The sequence below is a fragment of the Protopterus annectens genome, chromosome 5.part0 (assembly GCF_019279795.1).
Source record: "Protopterus annectens isolate FY-2018-M chromosome 5.part0, PAN1.0, whole genome shotgun sequence".
In the NCBI taxonomy this organism is placed as follows: domain Eukaryota; kingdom Metazoa; phylum Chordata; order Ceratodontiformes; family Protopteridae; genus Protopterus; species Protopterus annectens.
The window spans coordinates 1007409486-1007432674 of record NC_056735.1 but is presented as its reverse complement, the minus strand read 5'-3'; positions in this window follow the sequence as shown (position 1 = coordinate 1007432674).

The following is a 23189-nucleotide window of genomic DNA, read 5'->3' as shown; positions in this document are numbered from 1 at the left end:
CATAGCTGAAGGAAGTGTCATGGTTCTGTCTGGACTCCTTCGCAGATAATCTTTCCAAAACACCGACAAACCTGAGCACTAAACTCCTGTTATACTCTTTTTCACATTTAACACCCTACTGATCCTTTTTGATCAGTCAACAGAGTATTTCATCATAATATCCTGGCATGTCCAAAAGTCGGTTTTGTGTGTACTCTCCAGTTCAGCTGGTGAATATGGGAATTTTGAGGCAATGTTACAACTGCCTTATATACACAGACAACCATCTCCTCCTCCCAACAAACTCAGATATATGTGAGAGATGCAACTATATAGACAAACAGGAGGCTGAGCTCTCTCGACCCATGACTGGCACAGTCTATCAGGTGGTGAAGGTAACCACGTACACCACAAATCCAGTCTCACAGAGACCTATAGCGACAGCAAACAAAATACATTACCATACAAAAACATACTCGGAGGCTCTAAATAAAATCTGCCTAAGCAGCAGAGACCTCCAAAGCAGACACCCAAACAACTGATACCCCACAACAATACCCACATATCACATAGGTCACAAAGTCAGTGTGCCACACAGTCACTGCCCTTAGGGTTAAACAACACACCTAATACACTTGTAATAGGTGTCTCTATTGTCAGACACACTGACGTCCCACTGACCAGGCTGAACAAGGAGAAGGTCACTTTGAGCTGTCTGTCAGGTGCCAGGATCCGCCACATAACACATGCACTTAGGTCACTCCAAAGCAAGTACAAATATGGCTCCATCATTGTCCATGCTGGTGTGAATGACCTCAGATGTTCCTCCCTGGACTACATGACAAGAGACATAGAGGAGCTCTCTGATCATGTAGGCCATGCCAGTATGACCCTGACCTTGTGTAGCATCCTACCCTCAACAAGAATGATGGCACAGTATACAGACAAACTGATCAATTTTAACAGTTGGCTAACATATTGGTGTCATTCAAAGGGGATCCAGTGTCTGTCAGCCTGGGATGACATGCTCGACATGCCACGTAGCTTCGCTATGGACGGCTTGCACCTATCACCCCTGGACTTTCAAATACTGGCTAAGGCTCTTGCCACCCCCCATAGTGCCTTTTTTAGGCAAGGCTCAAAAGACAAACCCACCTCCATAGACAATACAAGGTAAAAGAAACTAAGGGTAATGCTGCTCAACACCAAATGTCTAAACCTCAAAATGTATGCACTCAAGACTCTCCTCAGTATGGAGAATGTCAATAGCTGTGCAGTAACAGACACTTGGTTCAGTCTTCTGAAAGCACCCCAGCACTACCAGGTTATACTTCATACCAGGCTTTTCGGCCACAAGACTCAGACCAACCAACATAAATAGGGGGAGTATCCATATACATCACAGATACACACACCTCCAGGTTAGTAGCACTGCACGAAGCATCGGAGACCATACATGTGCAACTAACAGTGGGCAAAACTGCCTTTCAGTTTGTAGCCTGCTACAGACCACCCTCCCAAACACAGGAACCCCACTTGGCTTTCCTGGGAACACTGGAAAATATGAAGGTCTCTCCAAACACCATTATATTGGGTGACTTCAACTACCCAAACATTGACTGAGAATACTACTCAAGCTGTAACACCCTCGCCCAATGGTTGCTAGAATTTATAAACTCAAATGCTATGGCACAACTGGTCACCACACCCACAAGAGGGGAAAACATATTGGACCTGATCATCACCAACATGGGGACTCTATGTTCCACACTAGAGGTATACCCCTCATTGGTAAGGTCAGACCATACATTTATCTCACTGGACATCCATATCCCATCCCCACCCCCATCCTAGGTAATCTCGGTGAAGAACTTCTCAAAAACAAATGTCACACTTCTCAAAACCGAGGTGGTATCCTTCAAAGACCCTGGGACAGTGGTAAATATGGCTCAGACCGCTGAATCCTTTACAAACGCATTCAATGGACATCTACTGGAATGCATGGATTGTGCTATCCCAAATAAAAACAAGACTCACTCCTCCAAAGGCAGGGGACCTTTCTGGTGGACCCCGTCCATAAATAAGCTATACAACAAAAGGAGGTGATCCCAAAAAGGGAAGGCATCTCTAATCAGTACTAACAAGAAGCTACGATCACTCATGAATTCATCTAAGGCCTGCTTCGAACGGAAAATTGCACCAGACACTAAGGACAATCACAAGGCCTTCTTTAGTTATATCAGGAACCTGGGTGGCAACTCCCAGATATGCTGTGAGTTACTGCAAAATGACAAAACATACACTGAACTCACAGACATAGCCAACATCCTGGCAAACAGGTTCAGTGCAAAAGTCTCCCCCCATCACCCCTAAAGAGCAAATGTCCATCCCAACAGAGTGTAGCTTCCCTGACATCACAGATGACCAGGTGAGAGCTGCCCTCTCCAAAGCAGACAACACAGCATCAATGGGACCAGACAGTGTCCCGGCCTGCATCTTACACGAGCTTCATGATGAACGTAACCCTCACATTAAGTCACTGTTCAATATCAGACTTACTACAGGATATGTACCCAAGGAATGGCAAACAGCAACAGTGGTCCCGCTCCACAAAGGTGGTGCCACAACAGACCCTGGACACTATCACCTAACTAGCCTGGTCTGCAAAGCCATGGAGCGTATCATCATGGAACTCATACACAAAGATATTGGGAACCTACAGACACTCGATCCTACCCAATTCGGTTTTGTTGAGGGCAGATCTTGCCTCTTGAACCTGGTCAACTTCTTTAAACAGTTACCAGGTCCATAGATGTAGGGAAGGTAGTCCACACAGCCTATCTGGACCTCACAAAACCCTTCAATACAATACCCCACTCAGACATCATACATAAGCTCACCAGCTTAGATATCAACACATATGTCACAAGATGGATTGCTAACTGGATCAGGGATAGCACCCACATGGTCAGTATTGCAGGTGCCATGTCTGACTCTACACCAGTTACCCATGGCATCCCACAAGGCTCAGTCCTGGGACCTCTCTTGTTCAGTATATATTTCTCTGACGTACAGGCTAACACAGGAGGAATATGGCTGACCATGTTCGCAGATGACTGCAAACTGGGTGCCATAATCGACTCTCCAGCTGGCACATGCATCCTCCAAAAGGGTCTGACAGAGATGGATAACTGGTGCCAGAGCCATGGCCTACAGCTAAATGCCATTAAATGCATAGTCATCCCCTTTGGGAATAACAAAGTGCCCACACATTACCACATAGGTGGTAATCCATTAAGTACAGAAGAAGTTATTAGGGATTTGGGGACACGAGTAGTTAGTAATCTCGCCTTTGACAATCACATTGCCAAAGTGGTTAGACAGACCTTCTATATAGCCCACCTTATCCCAAAAGGTTTCAAATCTAGATCAAGTGAGGTCCTTGTGCCCCTATACTCATCAGGCCAATAAATGGATACAATGCCCCATTTGGGATGTACCTTACCCGACACCTGCAGCAACTGTAATGGCCACAAAAGTACCTCACCAAGTAGATCTAGGGACTCACACGGATGCCCTGTGCAGTTCGGCTAAAGTAACTCCAGCTCTACTCAGTCGTTTACCGCCTACTCGGATGCGATCTGTGCCTGTTGTTTAAAGCCATGTCCAACCCAGAATTAATGGACATGCTCCACCTCAGGATATCCGAATCCCTTAGAGCTACATGCTCCAGGGACTTAAAACTCAGCATAGATATTAATAGGACATGCTGGAGGGACAGATTCATATCCCAGAGGCTCCCCTCACTCTGGAATGAGATCCCAGTCCAGCATAGGCAGAGCCCCTGACTGACCCCCTACAGGAGACATCTTGACGAGTGGATGGGTGATCGTATGTTTACCCCTGGGATCTCTTCTGGGTCCCTGCTAGACAGAGGCACAATAAACTAAACGTAAAAGGGCTATCTTGTGTGACCTACTATTCACAAGCACAGTCTACTAATCTAACAGGGTTGCAAAAGCCAAACACACTCTAGCTAGGCTTATAAATGCCCTAGGGCAGATAGCCTAGTATCAACCTATGAACCTATGATAATGTTCAGGATGCACATTGTTTATTGATGATACAGACTGCAGTTGTTTTCTATCTTCTTTGCTTTCTCACTTTCTATGAACAACCTAATTATCTGCAGAACATATTTGATTATGACAGGGTTCCGATATATTATATATGTGTCTGTTGTCATATAACTGTGTGCACAAGGCAAATTGGTGAACAGTGAGAGGTTCCTGGGTTAACACATGCAACTGCCAGATATGTGTGGCCCACTGATGTACTCAGACATGGCCTACATGTGTGAGCACGCTGAGTTTGGCCTTTCAGTGCTTTGTTGCCTGACATTTGTCTCATTTATTCAAGTGTGTGAACATGCCCAGTGTGACCTTTCAGTAGGTTGCTATCTGAAGTCCACTACATTTGTTGATGTGTGTGAACATGACCAATATTAACATTTATACTATATGTGTGTTGAAAATCAGGTTCTATTCTTACTGCAGGGCTCACCTTTGTGTCATAACTCGACAGAGATTATGCTGTGCCTGCAGGGTTTCCATGAGATACTTTGCATAGACTTATCAACATTTCTTCATACCGGCTGACCAGTGAAATACTGTTATGGTTTAGTGGTTCAGTACTATAACTATAGTGCACAGTATCCTGGGTTCGAGGCCTGTCACTGCTTTATATTTTCATACTGATCAGACCAGACTGCTTAAGGGCCAGTAGAGCAAATATGAGCATGTTGGCTTTTGGTCAGCTATGCCCAACTTAAACCAAGCTTGTCAAACATTGCTCAATGTTAACCAACATTGCTGAACGTTGCCCAATATTGCTCAACATTGACCACAGTTGTGCTAGTTAGTGTGTGCAATTTTGTTTACATATACTAAATGGTGGTAAAAGCTGTTTAGCACTGCTTTATATTGCTTAACACATGGCAATCATGCCTCAGGTGGTGCTGCAGGGCTGCCTATGTTGGATGCACATACTACACTCCCTATACATGTTTGAAAACAGGTAGTATCAAGTTAGGAATCCCTTTTACTATATGTGCTAGTCAGCGAGAGGTATCATTTCCAGGGTTCCTACTGAGCCAGTGTATGTGCTATGCATTGCCTCTTTGCTATGGCCAAAGCATACTAGACATGCCTCCTTCTACCTACTGAGGCAGGCTCAGGTTGTTCTCCTCCAAGTCATGCTCTGCCTGTGATGGCCTTGGCAATGGTGAGGGGCTTTTTGGCCCGGGCTTATGCTGCTCCTGCTGCAGCTGTTTTCACAGGATCATATTATGTAGCATAGCACATACCATGACAATTTGGGTACATGTAGTTGGTGAGTACTGCAAGGCTCCACCAGATGTGTCCAGGCACCGGAACCATGACTTGAGCAGCCCAAACACACACTCGATTACATTTCATGTTTGTGCGTGTGCCTCATTATGGCGTTCCTGTTCAGGTGAGTGTGCGTTTCTGATGGGTGTCATCAGCCATGGCTCCAGTGCATAGCCAGCATCCCCCACTAGGTGACCATGAGGGATGTCCCCATTGGCAAATGTCTGGTACAGCTGTGTCAGATGCTAGCTATGGGAATCATGGTAGCTTCCAGGGCAGCCTGCACACACATTCAGTATTATGCTCTGGGCATCACACACAACCTGGCAGTTGATGGAGGGAAAGCCCTTGCGGTTAAAGTAGACCCTACCCCGCTCACCGGCTGGTGCTTTGATGCGTATGTGCATGCAGTCTATTGCACCCACTACCTCAGGGTATTCCGATATTTGCTGGAAGAGATGCATATTGCTGGCCAATACCTCACGGGAATTGGGGAATTATACATGATCACCGACATGTGCTGACATGGCATCCAGGAACTGGTGCAGTACCCTGGATGCTGATGCCTGTGATATCCCCATCATATCACCAGTTGGTCTCTGGAAGGTACCTGTTGCTAATATTCTAAGGTCAACACATACCTTGGTTTCCACTGGGATGGGTTCCCCTCTGCTGGTTCTGTGTGTGAGGCTTGGCCTGCATAGCTCAACAATTTGCTGCATGAGGTCTCTGTCCACTCTATAGCACTCCACTATCTCCAGCTCATGTAGCCCCTGATAGGTTACCCTGGGCCTGTACACTCTTCTCCGTCTCTTCACTGTGGGTTGTCCAGCTGCATTCGCATTGTCACCACCCTCAGCATGTTGCATATGTCGCCTTATAACAGCAATGGCAGCCCCTAACATTTTTTTGTCTCAGTAAAGCTTTTTCAGTTTTCACTTCTATTAGCTTACTGCAGTGTTGCATTGTCTCTGAAAGAAACATAGTGGAATGTTGTTTGCAGAGTTTTAAGTGCTGGGCTGGGCTGGGCTAGTGTACAGCCTGTGTAATTGCCTGATTCTGATTGTTTTCACCTGCTAGCTCTGCTAGTACTCCCTGGTTAACTTCCTACTATTTGTTGTGCTTCCTTTTCCCTTTCTGTTTCCTCAGGGGGGAACTGCCGTTCACACAAGTGCAAACACGCTCACACCAGCTCACATGCATGCACACATGCTTACATGGACAAAAACTTGCTTATTCTTACTAAAACGCGGCACATAGGCGCATACGTGCTTACACACATTTCAACAACCTTAGACATGCTTACTCCGGCTTAAACGCCCACACAGGGGCACACATGTGTGCACACAGTCTTACTCAAGTGTACGGGCGCGCACCCACATGCAAACACGTTGCAAGCACTTCTACAAAAAACTTTAATGTTATCCACGGCATACACCTTCAATTTCTTGCCTTTAGCTAGGGTACCTGTTGACACACCTCTTCCAGTGATGAGTAACTGACAGCAAACACATGCCACTCTGCTCCAATGAGCTTCACTTCTTTCATACATACCCCTTTCATGATGTCACCTACCTTCTACTCTGATACTCCCCTTATCCTACTCCTTCACTCCACTGACTGTGCTCATTTGCTATGTAAACTTGGGATTCACTATCCTTACCCTCATTTGCATAGGATTGCCTACTAATGCTTGGTTACATCTCTTAGACTGAGCTTCTCCCCTTAGCAACCTCTACTTGGTAGCCACGTTGTCTTCAGCCTGCCATTCCCTTGCATTGTACATTTGGAATTACAATAAAATCCATATTTGTGGATTTTAATTATTGGTTTTCTGGTTTTTAGGGAGTAGCACGTTTGCACGGTGCTGCGCTACGCTTAAACGTCGGAGATCGGGATAAAAAAAAAAAAAAATTATTTTATTTTTATTTTGCATCGGTGAACATTGCCAATGGCTTTATTTTTGGTCACTGGCATGCTTCCTCAACTCGATGCTTCCTTTTTTGGAGCTGTCACGACTCCGTTTTGCTATTTGCAGAACAGAACTCATTTGTCAATGGAATACATTTCTGCAAATAACACTACTCTTACTTGGACAGGTTTGGGTTTCCTGGATTGCAAATTTACCTCATTTGCATAGCTTTCACCTGCAATTGAGGTTATTTGCATATACTAGCCCTGTCCGTGTAAGAGTCGTTTTAAGAGCTCTCTTGCTTTAAGAGCCCTACTGGCTGTTCCTGGATCGCTCGGCGGACATGTTGGCTGCATGGAGTCTTACTCTACTCTTAGACTCTGTGCAAGCCTTTGTGAATCTGGCCCAATGTTTTTAAAGAAATCCTTCCAGGGAAAGTGATATCTGCAACACATTTCAAGATGTGATGCTGTATCTTTTTTCAAATTATATATACATATATATATATATATATATATATATGGGTCTACTTTCTTTTATCAAATTTATAGTTCGCCAAATGGCAAATAACTGAGGCCACTCACCCAGAACTTCAGAATTATGAAACTTCAGTTTGCCGACGTCCATTTCATCGATGTCGTCACTGTGTTGCTGGTAGTGTGAGAAGTACAAGTATACAGCCTTTATATAACTTCTTGTATACCATACTAGTTTTCAGGCAAGACAGATGTGATGGTAGTGTCAGCAATTTTCAGCTTATGGTGCATTATTTTTACATCGCTTGTAGCTTTCAAATGGAGATCCCACTACAGTAAGAATAGTGAAATCTACCCTTGCTGTCACTGTAGTGCAATCTTGGAGTTGGTATCTATAATTTGCAGGTGGTGTGTGGGATGCAGCTACTGTAGCAATACATCTAGGGTACTCTACCATTATGTTTTGTCTCCTGGAAGAGATATAGTTATGAGATTTCACAAAGATCTGAAGTCATAGGTGGCTAGAAAAAGAAAATATACAGACATATACACACAACCTCAGAAAAAAAAAAACTTTAATTATCCCAAAGTTGATACAATGTCTTCATAAATAAAAATCAGTAGCTAGATAAAGAAATTAATTAATTAATACAGAAATAAATAAATAAATAAATAAACAGCACCTGAAACAAGCCAATCAGAAAATGTTATTACAGGAATACACCCACTTCTTGTTTTTGAAATTAACTAAAATGCAAAACTAACCATTAAAGCATGGTCCTACTCTATCAAAATACATAAAAAGGAACAGGCAATACAAAGGAAAAGAAGATTAATTTACATAAGAAACTACATTAAAAACTATTCATGTTCAACTCCATTCTTAAAAAACATAGACAAAAAAAGACCGATTCAACGCACATTTGGCAATTCACATAGCTGTTTAAAGTCACTTGGAAGCGCACCATACCACAAAATGTGAAAACAACTTGCATGCAGAATATGCGGAGATATGTTTTGTGTGGTACACAAAACATTTCATTCTGTAGGATTAGGTAATTTGGTTTATGACTCATCTCTGTTGTTCATCATGAAAGTAATTCCTAAATCTCCTAAAATTGTAGTATAAATGTTTCATCTATTACACACCAGAATTCTAACTACTCAATTTGTATATAAAGATTAACCATTAATGGGGATAAATTAGCTTCGGAAAACAACATCAGTTACATAATTTATGAACAGGAGATCTAATGATTTGACAAGGCAAAAGTGAAACCTGTGTTTATCAGACTCAATAGGCCAGATACTGCAAAGTTTACAGATTCTGGTGCATTATGTTGATATCAACACTAAACTTGTGGATAACATTGTAATTTAGAGAATGGGCAAACTGTACATCAGTACCCTGATTGGAGAACAAACGTTCTGCAGCATATTAATGTACAAATAATGCCCAATGAAAAACGAGTCAGCCACTTCACAGCAACATATTAGTGACTGTAAAATATGAAAAGAATAAGCCAATTTAAAAAAAAAATGTGTGTATGTGTTTATGTCTATCTGTGAGTGTATGCGAGTGTGTCAGTGAAAGTGAGAGCGAGTGTGCCATTATTTTACTCTTGCTAAGCAGTGTTTTTGCTGTTTAGTAAATGTAAAAGAAAAAAAGAAAAAAAATGTGTGTGAGTGTATACGTGTATGAGAGTAAGAGAGAGAGTTCGATTGAGCGAAACAGAAAAAAGGTGTGTGTGTGTATGTGTTTATGTTTCTGTCTGCGTGCATAAGTAGAAGAGATTGTGTGTGTGTGTGTGTGTGTGTGTGTGTGTGTGTGTGTGTGTGTGTGTGTGTGTGTGTGTGTGTGTGTGTGCGAGCGCGCATGTGTGTGTGCACATGAGAGACAGAGTAAAGTGTGAAAGTGATCTAGACATCCCCTGGCAACAGCAGCAGTTTTGCATACCTCTCAACCTCAGATATAGTTCTCAACCTCTTAGCACAAGAAATCTGGATAAAGCCTGACATAATGGGGAGACAAATGCTAAGAAACAGGGACACATTTTAAATACTGCTCTTGTAAACTTAGAAAGTTGCTAGAATAACAGGATTTGTGTTAGCATGCATTTTCTGAAGGATATGAAATCTAAAACTCAAATGCATGTCATTATTTAGCAACTTTAATCTTTAGATCATCCCAGTGGTTTGTCAAAAACTCATTTTTATGAGGAACAGACCGAAAATATGAGACAAAAATATTGGCATTCTGCAACAATATGTACAGTTGAGAGGTATGCTCTTAGATCAAGGTATCTGGATAAGCCTAAAATAAACGGGACAAAAGCTCAAAATAGGAACATATTTTAAATGATTTGTGTTAGCATACATTTTCTGAAGCAGAGGTGTTTTTGTGTGTGTGTGTGTGTGTGTGTGTGTGTGTGTGTGTGTGTGTGTGTGTGTGTGTGTGTGTGTGTGTGTGTGTGTGTGTGTGTGTGTGTGTGTGTGTGTGTGTGTGTGTGTGTGTGTGTGTGTGTGTGTGTGTGTGTGTGTGTGTGTGTGTGTGTGTGTGTGTGTGTGTTAGAGAAAGAGAGAGAGAGAAAGAGAGTGAATGATATCTACCACTGGCAGCAGCAAAGAGGTTTGTCCACCTCTGGACCCTTCAGCTGAAGAAATCTGGATAAAGCCTAAAATAAAGGGGGAACAAAGTCTCAAAAATAAGAACAGATTTTAATTATTGCTCTTATAAAATTGCAGACTTGCTTAAATAAAAAGATATGTGTTAGCATGAATTCTGAAGGAAATAAAACTCTGAAACTCAAATGTATGTCATTACTTAGTAACTTCTGTCTCCAATGACTGGCAATAAACCAAGCATTTGAGGAGTAAAGGACCAAAAAAATAAAGTAAATTCCTTAGTGTTATATTTTAGAAGTAAAATGCTTCCTTCAGCACCGCTAACATATACTATAGCAAGTTTGAAACATTAGGCTGAAGAACTATTTTACATCAAAAATACATTAAAAAATATAATACTTAAAAAATGTCAGTAAGTAAAACAACAATTTTACAGAAAGCCCATTCTCTAAGCACAATAATACCCTCCAGGGTGTGTGTTAATGTGTAATTAATGCCCTTTCAGGGGTGTAGAGTCCCTCCACCTGCAGAGTCAGACCTCATAACACCCCTGGGTAGGTGTTAATTACACATTTACACACACCCTGTCAGGCATTATTGCTTACATGTAAATGTACGCCAAGAAAATCAGAGGAGCTCAGCATACAATGGAGTATTCCGGTGGAAATGGTGTGCTAAACTAATCAGTTTGGAATCCTTGTGGTGAGCTCAGATAATACAAACATCCAAGGAAAGTGGGAGATTGAAAAGAAGTTGTGGAGTAGGGCTGAAGAAGAGGGACACACAAAAGGAATGTTGGAATACTAAAATCTAAAAGAATTTCAGAGGAGCATGGCAATTCTTTTTCTTTTTTTTTTTATTTGGGAATAGACTCATTTCTTTTTTTTAAGAATAGAATTAAAGTTAATTATAGGGAGGAGGAAGGAAAACGATTTCACAGCAGGTATACCCACAGAACAAATAGGACAACACAAGAGACAGAAAAGTTAGGGGAAAAAAAGTAAGGACGGGTAAGTTAAACAGAAGAAGCACTGCACAACAGGTGCAATGGAAAGTTGTCAAACACGGGGGGGGATGTATATCAGACATGGTGAAATGCGGAAAAACATATCTACTTATGCACTATAATGTTGCAAACTGTGTGTCTACCACACCTGGATGTGTATGACCAATGATAGATGTGTATTGGAGGATAATACATTTGGATCACAGTACAAAATGGATAAACATATATCCAAGTAGTTCATCAGCAGTGCAGGAATAAGCCAAGCAATACCACAGATGATCAAATGCAGGTCTAACAATGCTAGATAACTTCAGTAGAGGATAGAGACAATCCTACAGCCATACATATGAAAAGCAAACAACCGAGCACAGTGCCAAACAGAAGTACTGTGGAAAAACAACAAAATGGCTGCTATATACACAAATTGGTGTACAAAACCCAAACAAATGTGTAATGGCATGCATATATGTTACACACATGCCATGTCAAAGGTAACACTGGTGTAGATGTGAATATATATGACTGTCAGTGATCTAAATGGAATGTACATGAAATCAAGGTTAATACACATACACACACTGATGACATATATGAATGTTTACTAAATTACAACACTGCAGTTTAATAGACATTTCAAGTTGTGCACATGGGTGTCAACAATGTATAGTGGTTAAAACACAAGCATAATGAGAACAAAGATGTATTGTAAGCAGTCGCTAGCAACTTGTGTGCAGATGACACACATCATAAAATGGTCATACATTTGGCACATGTCCACTATGTCAAATGAATACATGGCAATGGTCTATAATTGCAACAAAGGCAAATATTTCTGAATATGTAGGTGAAAAGTAGGTGGACAACCTGGGAACACATCAAGGAAAAGCAGGACAAGGTAAGTTGACTCACTGCAAATGCATGTGTACAACACACAAGGTGCTTTAGAAGCCAACTAAAAATATATTTAACCAAATGGAAAATGTATGTTAGATGGACAGAATTATTGCTGATGTCCAGAGAACTGACCATGTATAAAACATACATACACGGTAATGTTCAGTCATGTGATATCAACATGCATAGGTAAGCAAGATAAGAATTTCAAGCATATACACATATATTGCCATGCAAATGTCAAATAAACAAAGGCTGGAGTAAGTCAATCACCCTGCTTATTACTGTGCAGAAGACACTCCTATGAGCATCATGACATAAATGGTAAGTCAGTGAATGATCACATGTTAAGGTACAATTATGTGTCTCTATGGATCTATGTGCACACACTCACGTACAATCAATGTGTACAACTATTTGCAGAAGGTGTGAGATTATGTGAATGAGTAATGGATGTGGGAATGTAAGATACAGCAAACACTGTGTAATGTACTGTTATTCTTTAATAGTACACTACATGGTGTACTATTGTTCTTTAACAGTACCCTGTGAAATGTACTATTGAAGAATAAATTATCTGTAACACCATGTGTATAGTCATGCTACATTTCAGTTTGATGTGGTCAGTAAAGGAGGACTGCACACAGACAGGATGTGCCTGTGTATGATCCCACATGGCATCAGTATTGCCAGTCCATGGCACACAACACCACATCATGGCAGTGGGACATAATGACAACTATCATGCAAAACACATGGGGGAATGACATGTCCTTCTGTTGCACATACATGATATGGCAATACACAATTCCAAGCCATACCACAGTGGTAGTAATGGACTATGGATAGCATATGTTATCTGTCATTTGCCCCATTAAAACATATGTTTACTGATTATGTTTTTCAATACTTGCTGTAGCTTAGTGGCCACAATGCATGGACAGCTGAATGGGGAGGAAACTAATGAGTTACAGTGTGCATACATTGATACAAAAGTAAATATCACAACAGTAACACATAACCATGACAGCTACATGTTATGCATGCATAAGAGTGCATATACAGTCCAATCACTTATATGTCAATCAGCACATTGGCAGCAGAACACAAGTGGAGCACACAGACAATACTTATGGAACAAATGGACCAGGCTGATGGGATTCAGACTCCTGAATGATCTCATGAGCTATCTCTCTGAATGAATTGCACATCGACCAAGCCATATCCTGATAGAATGTCCCCATCATGTCCCTCACCTGTGTTTTCAGAACATATCAGTCACAACCTCCCAGATTTCCTCCTGATAATCATCTTGATTCTGGGCCTGATATCATCTCCTCTGGGCTGCAGGCAAAATGGCTCAAGCAGGGGCAGATCCAGCTTCTATGTCATCATTATCATCAGCACTGTCATCATTAAAAGAGTCTGGCAGTGGTTTGGCATGTGCACATCATCGTCGGATAAGACAACATCCATGGGTCCCATGCTCTCTCAAGATTAATTACAAAACACAACAAAGAAAAGCAAATGTCTATCATGGAGAACATTCCATGATAGCTGAACTTAATATGAAAATGATAAAAGCTTACAAAGGGACTGACACTCATCCATTATGGACAGAGATACCTTATAATTCCTTAGTTCTCAATGTCCTATTTATAAACAGGATGTCAGTATTCTTCTGTGAAAACCTGTATAGGCTTAGAGACCCTCGCCTGGGTCATTAGCATTGTAAAAGCATACAAATCTTAGATCTAGAGATTGCACTATCTGCATGTAATGGTTTCTGTAAATAGCCACCATGCATCATTGTTAAATTAGTAGAAAGTGATATGATAATATTGTGGACAATAGGCAAGCCATATGATAAACATCTGAGCTAGGCAACACGATAATTGGCTGAGGTCATATCAAATAATGAATACAACAAATTTGTTAAATGTTCAATCACCACAACTAGTGACATATGAGAATGTAACATATTTTGTTCTAACAATGTTGCAGATACAGCATCATTATGGTGACCTAAAACATAGGAAGGGGGTGCTCTTGGCCCAATGGATCCAAGAAGCTCGAGATGGGGATGCCCCAGTAGTAAGTATCTCACCCATATAAGTACCAAAATCTAGCCTGAGTATGTGATAGACATGTATGCTTAAAATGTTTTTTTCTTTCCCCTACAGCTGCAGAAGAGAGAGCTAGCAATCCTGAGGCCCATGCTGACAGATTGGTGAGGTTGTGGCGAGAGTCTGGTGAGTACAGATTTATCTTGCAATAAATAGTGTAATAAATAAGAAAGAGTACATTGTTTACTGCGGTGCAGTGTGTTCTGAGTGTACTGAATAAATAAAAAAGTTTGTCAGACTAATAGTGATCTACAAGATATGCAGTAGTACCTAATGTAGAATATCAACTGTAAGAAAGCACTGTGTCTTGCTACTCAAATAAATATCACAAACTATTGTGTTTAATCTGTTATTTTGTTGAAGGAATAGAATGTGTAAAACAAGATATAAATGAAATATGAAATATGTCCTGTACTAACATCTGAACCTTGATTAGTAATGTAGAATGGATTACAGTGTATCCCCTGCAGTATTGCCTTGTGTTAATCTTTACATTTCAGATTGATGTAGTCCTGAAATTTGGGTATGCTGATGCAAGCAAATATGTGAGTGTAATAAGTGGGGACTGCAAATATATGATTTTCAAATATATATGGGTCAGGTATGCAATCCAGCACCCAGCTATACTCTGTAAAGATCACACATATTCACATCTTCTTCTTCTTCTTCTTTCGGCTTTTTCCTGGTTAGGGGTCGCCACAGCGGATCACCTGTCCGCACATTGAATGGCAGTGGAGTTTTACGGTGTCGAGTTGCCAGCCCGGCGCCCAACCTTCCACAGAAGGCACACTCACACGCACACCTAGGGCCAATTTAGAGTGTCCAATCCACCTGCAGCAAGTCTTTGGGATGTGGGAGGAAACCGGAGCACCCGGAGGAAACCCACGTGACCACAGGGAGGACATGCAGACTCCGCACAGAAGGCACCCCAGCCAAGGATCGAACCGGAGAAACTCTTGCTGTGAGGCGGCAATGCTAACCACTATCACACATATTCACATCTACTAGAGGTTAAATGTGTACACTTGCTTTCAAAGGATTAATACGCAGTACAAGAACTATCTATCAGGCATATATGTTCAACTGTCACTACAGTTGTTGGTGACACTCCACTTAGATTACAAGGTCAGACTGTCTAACCAAGTAAGTATTAGGCAGAAATCAGTCAAGCAAGAGACAGCGGTTCCTCAGTAGCTCAGTGTGTTGAGAAATAGAGATGTTTTTCATTTCTGTGCAAGCAGACCACAGATTGGATCTAGGGAGAGGAACTAAGACATGTGAATATTTACAGACAAGTAATCCTAAATATGTATGCAAATAGTCAGGTAGTGTTAACACATATTTCCTCCTCAGGTTTTACAGGTAAAGAAATGATTGTAGTAGCTGTATGATGGGTATACTAATAAACTTTGTGTCAAAATGTTCCAGTGTCCAACCCCATGCCTGCAAAAGACAACAGGATAGGCACATACACCATGCACTCTTCCCGATACATGTCTCTCAAGTGTCACGCTGTCATGGCTAGTGATCACTGTTGCCAATAACCTTGGACATAGATATGAATCTAGTTGAAGAATGCCAGTAGCACACTCACACAACATCAGTGCAGGCTACACCTTGTTAGTCATATATGTAACTATGACATGTACAAGTTCCCTCCAGTCATGTACCCAGTGTACTCACACTTTGCCCCATACCATTCCAGCTTGACAGTTTAATAGTTATGTATGTGCTACAGAAGCTATGGTCTATGGGTAGATGTAAAGTGATGGAAAACCTGTCTGTTGTGAAAAATAGAAGGCTATACAGTTGTTAATGGGCATTTCTTCTCTCCCACGCCCATTATTTGCATCAATAATTATTATCCATATACTATGGTTATGTTCATATATTTAATTGTTTACATATTAACATGCCTTGTTCAAATACCATTGTTGGTGGCCTGTTGCCACACATTCAACTGGCATGCTATTAAAATTTGGATTGTTATTCCATATATGCATATGTTCTTTTTGATATCCAACTCTGTGAATGCCACTGTTCTGGGTTAATTGGAACACCCATGCATGCTGTTATAACTAATTTTGAAATGTTTTGTTCATGACTAACCAATACATTTTGTAAAACCTCAACACCATAGCACGTTTGGAAAGGCTGATCCAGCAGATCCACCTATCCCACCATATCTGGCCATGGCACCAGGCCCAGCACATCTAGGACCCAACCCAGAACTGCCCCTCCACTGGTCTTGCACCACCCTTGGGTGGAACTGCTTCAGGAGATGGGGGCTGCCCCCACTGGGCATGGGCGTGGAGAGGAACCAGTCACCCACAAGAGGTTCTGGGGTATGGTGCACAGTGTCATTTGCTCTGAGTTGGATGAATGGCTGAGCCAGATTGAGGGCAGACTGATGCACCTCAAGGGGAAGCCTGTTCCTGTTGTCCAGCCCCCAGCACAGCCACCTTTAGTGCCATAATGGTGCAGCGGTGACTGCCCATGGATGAGGATCCCAGTCCCACTGTATCCATTTGGGGGCTCATAGGCTTCTGATTCCCAACCACCCTCCCTGCCCAAGGTATTTACCCCCCCTCATGTGTGATATACTACCTCTGTCTGCTGTTTTGTGTATCTTGTCTGTCTGTGAATGCAACCTATCCTACCCAAACTACCTCGCCAAACATACCTACAGCCCTTCCACAACATCCCACTCTCACCTTAAAAAAAAGGCATCTGTCCCACAAAAAAACATTGTCCCATACATAGTTCTACATTTTGCCCCCATGTACAGGGATGTAAATCAATCCACCCTCAAATTACTCTGCAAATGTATGTTGCCAACACCCCTCCCTGTGGGGTGTGAGGCTGTAAATTCCAAATGTCCCACATCAATCACAGCTGCTGCTGCAGTAGAAATCTAGAGCTATGGTCCTTTCCTACACCCATCCTGCACATCCCTAGCTGCTTTTCCTAATGTTTTACCCCCAGCTTGCCCCCATTTCACCACTTTCCTATCACCTTTTTTTCTTTTCTTTTTTTTTTTAAATTAGTGTGGGTTTAAGCAGGAATAAGCAGCACTAAGCAAAGCCAAGCAGGACTAAGCACCTTTGGCATCACTTAGTGTCGCATAATCCCACATAAACCTACTTAAAACTGCTTAAACCTGCTTTAATCACTCTATCTCAATTAGTCCCTGTTCTGCCCAGCAACAAAATAACCAGCCCTGGCAAGTCTCAAACCCATGATCCTGTGCACTACAGTTAGAGTAACATACTACTATGCCATATGAGCTCTGGGAAGTTCTAATGGTTTTACAAACATATCATGCATAACAGTCATTTAACATAAGGGAAAAATACACATCCCTGGCAAATCTTAAATCCAGGACTATGTGCACTCTACTCACAGCAGATACCAATACTCCACATGAGCTGTGAGAATTAGTAACGCTTCAGTAAATATATCATGCAGGATGGTCATCCAACATTAGGGAAAAATCTGTGGGATTAGTAATGTTATACACACACACACACACACATATATATATATATATATATATATATATATATATATATATATATATATATATATATATATATATATATATATATATATATATATATATATATATATATATATATATATATATATATATATATATATATATATATATACTCAACCTCTCTTAGTACAAGAGATCTGGACAAAGCCTGACAAAGCGGGGAGACAAATGGCCAGAAATAGGAACATGTTTTAATTATTGATTTTATAAGCTTAGAATGTTGCTACAGTGACCCAATTTGTTTTAACATATATTTTCTGAAATATGTCAAGTCTGAGACCCAAATGCTTCTCATTATTTAGTGACTTCAATCCTAACATCATCCCATTGATTTGTCAGAAATCCACAAAAGTTATGGGGAACAGACCAAAGCTATGAGCCAACATCTGGGCATTCTATGAAAATCTGGATAGTTGTGTGCACTCATGTAACATTAGAGAAAAAACACTAAGCTGCCAAGCATTTCACCCAGCACCTTCTGAACTACAGTCAGAGGAACACAATACTACACCAAGTCAGCTTAGGGGAATTGCTAATACATTTCCAAATATATCATGCACTACAGGGATGTAACTGTAGGGAAAAACAGACATTTGTTGGGAAATTGGCTACCCATAACTATTTGTACTACAGTCAAAGCAACATACCAGTAAGCCAATTGACCTCTACAGTATAACGACTGATTCAACTAACATATTGTGATTGCCAGTCACACACTACTCCTATATATACTGCCTCAAATCACATTGTACTTGGAATCCTGAGGTTCTAAGGGACATGCCTCAGCCTGGCCCTACAAACATGCACAGCTGATAGACCACCAGCAACTGTAGCAGCATGTTCAGTCAGATGGAAATGGATCTATGACACTCACATCTGCCCCTCTCCCTACTCAGCCCAATAAACATTTACACACTACACTGCTACACAATCTTGAAAGTCTGTTAACAATGGCCAGACATATATAACACAACTGTACAGATTTCCACAGAATGTCAAGGTTTGGGCCTCATATTTATAGCCTCTTCCTTATAACATTTCTGGGATTCTGTTAAATCTCTGGGATGATATCAGGAATGAAGTCACTAAATAATGATATACTTCTCAATCTCTTAGAGCAGGAACTCTGGACAAAGCCTGACAAAATTGGAGGACAGAAGCCCAACAATAGATGCATATTTCAAATATTGGTGTTAGAAATGTAAAAAAGCTGCTGGAGTGACAGGGATAGTTCTAACATATACATTTTCTGACAGATATGAAGTCTGAAACACAAATGGATGTCATTATTTAGTGACTTTAATCCTCAGATCATCCTAGTGATTTGCCAATAAAAAAGTTGTACGAGGAACAGACCAAAAATAAGACCCAAACTGCTGGACATTCTGTGAAAATCTGGACAGTTGAGAGGTATGTTATATATATATTCATTTCAGACATCAAATCACGCAACAAATACATGTCCAAACAAACGCTGGCACTCTAGCATGTGTCTAACTGTATAACAGCAATACTTACAAGCTGTCCTTAATGTTAGAACTTTGTCCCCCATTTTGTTGGACTTTCTCCACATTTCTTATGCTAATAGGTTGACAGGTATGCAGACACGGCATGCAAAATTGTGGACATAACACATCGAACTAAACAGTGGAGTGTATTTCCACCTACACTCTGTGATACTGTAGGTCCCACACCTCCAAAGTATCCTCCCACAGGCAAGGTAAAGGAGCAAGGCCCACATGAAGGACTTAATTATAGCACTGTGTTGCCATGCCATTGGTTAACGGAAAGAGAACACAGCTGTTTGGATGGAATTAGCAAATTGGACACACCAATTGATGCACAGGCCATTACCTACATAAGGTAAGCAGCTGCCTATACAAAACAGGTCTGAACCTTTGTATGAAAATACAGTCTGCAACTACAGAAACCTATACCTCTGGAGTCCTCTGAGAAAAAAACACAACACTACAACAGGTATGTCAAACAATTAAGCATGTAATGGAATGCAGATGGGGGGATGCAATCCTGGAAAATAGGAATTTAAACAATAGCTCTCAACAAGACTTGCTGGACTGACATGTTGCTTTCCAGCAGCCACGGCCATCCCTGATGGCTCTGTCTGCAGTGACATAGATTGCTTGTGAATACTACTATGATACATATGCTTGCTTACAAATATAAGAGATCTATATAGGTTTTGTGCATAGTAAACAACTACTGCAGAAGTGTATGTTGAACTGTACTATTCTCTTGTTCCTTTTTGGCAACATTAGTTAACATGACCAAATCACCTAGAGCCATATTCTACACCGTTGAGTGGCTAGCCCTGCTAGTACGTGCAGTATTGTGATCTGTGTTCTACTATCTTGAGGATACTGTGCACCACATTAGATGTCCAAAGAGGTTGGTCTGTACAACTCTTCCCTCTATAGGGCACCATGTAGAGTCTGTGCTGCTACCCACAGCTCCATTCATTTGGTAAGTTTGAGATGGAAACACTCATCATGTTTTTTTGACATGGGAGAAACCCTATGGAGACACAGGAAGAACATGCAACTCCAAACAGGCATTGGTTGGAGGTCAGGATCGAACCTTGCACCTTGTGCATGGGAGGTGAAGACCTTAACCACTAGGACATCTGGTCTGTTTATTAGTTATTATCACATATCGTTAAACCTTGTCATTGTGTCTGATCTGTATAGCATTAAGTCAGCTCTTATCGTACTTCGTTATGCACATGGTGACACTGTATAGCTCACTCCAATAGCCTTGGTCTTGGTCACACTTACCATTTTGCTAATAGTCTCATCACACAGTAGGATTTGTCACCCTTTGCTGAGGGCCTTACAGTAGCTGTTAAAGTGATGGATTGTGGCAGTCAGAACTAGCTTAAAGTCTGGGCTGAAGGGCCCAAAGGTAGCAAAGTTGTGCCAGACTTTACCAAGAGTATGTGTGTTTGTGTGTGTGTGAGTGTGTGTGTGTGTGTGTGTGTGTGTGTGTGTGTGTGTGTGTGTGTGTGTGTGTGTGTGCATGCATGCAATGTGTGTGTGCGTGTGTGTGTGTGTGTGTGTGTGTGTGTGTGTGTGTGTGTGTGTGTGTGTGTGTGTGTGTGTGTGTGAGATTCAAAACTCTAATAGCAAAGTGCATGTGTCAGCTACTTGGACAGGGACCCGAAGTACTGGCTGGACAGAGAGGCTGACAGATGTTTTGGACTGACTGCTCAGCTGAGTTGTTAACCTCATAGATATGCCAGTGGGGAATGTTATTGGGGATGTGGAGAGAGAGAGGGAGAGATGATCCCTACACTGACTGAGACCTCTGTGTGCTCTAAAGGGTAATTTTACTTTCATGTGCATGTACTTGTCATCCTGCCATTGTGTACATCCCTCACTAGTGGTAGTGGTGAGTATTTAGGCTTCCTGATGATTGGGCTAGTGCAGGGGTGTCACACTGACAGTACGTACTGGTGGATACAGATGGCATACCACAACATATAATGTCATTGAGCCCCTCTCAGTCTGAGAATGATATACAGGGTTATTTCACAGATTGTCCAGGTCTTCTTGACCATTCCTGACATACTCTGCCTAGGTGATTGTGTACACCACACCTGTATCTTATTGCCTCATGCCTATGGCTAGCACACCTGGTGACCCTTGTAGCAGGGCAGCAAGTCATAGGTAGTAGTAGTGGGCGGATGCTGGCACTGGGTCAGCAGCAGTATGTACATACTGAGCACACAATGTAAGGGAATGGATACAATGGCAAATACCCAGGTACCATCACTGTGCCCCAGGGGGTCTGGCATGCCACAGACATGTTCCCCAAACTATGTGGACAAACGTCCTGTATTATTCAATTGGTGTGCAGTAATGTACATTTTTCTGGCAGGGGGGGTCTACATCTTTCAGGCACATGTAGACATTCCACCAACATCTGGGTGCTGAAGATGTCAAACACCTATGAGGAGGTAACCCTAGAGCATATATGCACTGATCTCAGTTATTGTGTAGCTCAGATGTTCCTGGAATGTCCACATGCACCTGTATGAGCACTCACCTATTTGTGAGATGTAGGCTTGAAGACATGGTACTGTAGCACTGCCCATAGGGGACACCCAGCAGTAAATGGCACTGATGTGTGTGGACACATAACAACACAATCTGTCACAGCAGACAGGCCACTTATGGTATTCCACATACCATACCAGGTTACTAGGCTGTGGGCTCTGAGCAGCCATATCCCTAGGCCACATGTTAGCCTATGTGTATTCAAGGCAGCAGCTGATGTCCACATCCAAAAGGGACACAAGTGGTATCCCAAGGGTATATGTGCTGTTAGCCATCCAGCTGACCATGTTATGCCTACAAAGGTGTAGGTAGCTACTCTGCCTGATGTGGACAGGGTGCCCAGTCCCCCACAGAGTGAATGTATGTGACACACATCCAAGCTGCCAACAAGGCCAGTCCAGGTCACTCACCAGGTGGAGGCTGTGTGTGTGTGTGTGTGTGTGTGTGTGTGTGTGTGTGTGTGTGTGTGTGTGTGTGTGTGTGTGTGTGTGTGTGTGTGTGTGTGTGTGTGTGTGTGTGTTAACAGGGTGGAGCATGACCTGCACTCATGCAGCAGTCCCAGCAATGTGGAGTGTGTGAGTGTCTGGTATGCCAGAGGGAGGTAACTCTGGAGGGGTATGTATGACACCAGGTAGAGGGTTGGCCTCATAGCTTTTAGAGGTATGGTAGATGTCTGATGGGCTGGTATGCCCTGATAGTGAACTACTGTGATGTCCCCAGCTACTGCATGTGCTGTCTGATGGGATTGATGAATGGAGGATTATGGACATTAATGGTCCTCAATGGGGGGGATATGAAATATCTGTATCAGGAGTGCAATGCATGCTGTAATGCCAGTATAGTGAGACTAACCACACACATGCTGTGCTGACAGATGGCAGGGGTATGATGTGGGTGTTAGCAGTGGATAGTGCTAGCAAACATGGATGTTCAGGATCTGTACATAACAGTGCCCAATGTATGACGTCCTGTGCTGTGTTTCCCTGTTCATGTCTTTCAGGTGGAATGTCTTGACAGTGGAAGCAGCTCTTCTTAGATGCTGAGACTGCAGCAATCATAGATGCCATAAGACTGCACCACACAGTTATGTTTGGGAGGGGGAGACAGCATCTGCAATAGAGGACTTCCCTGTGGTCAGACCTAGTGGCC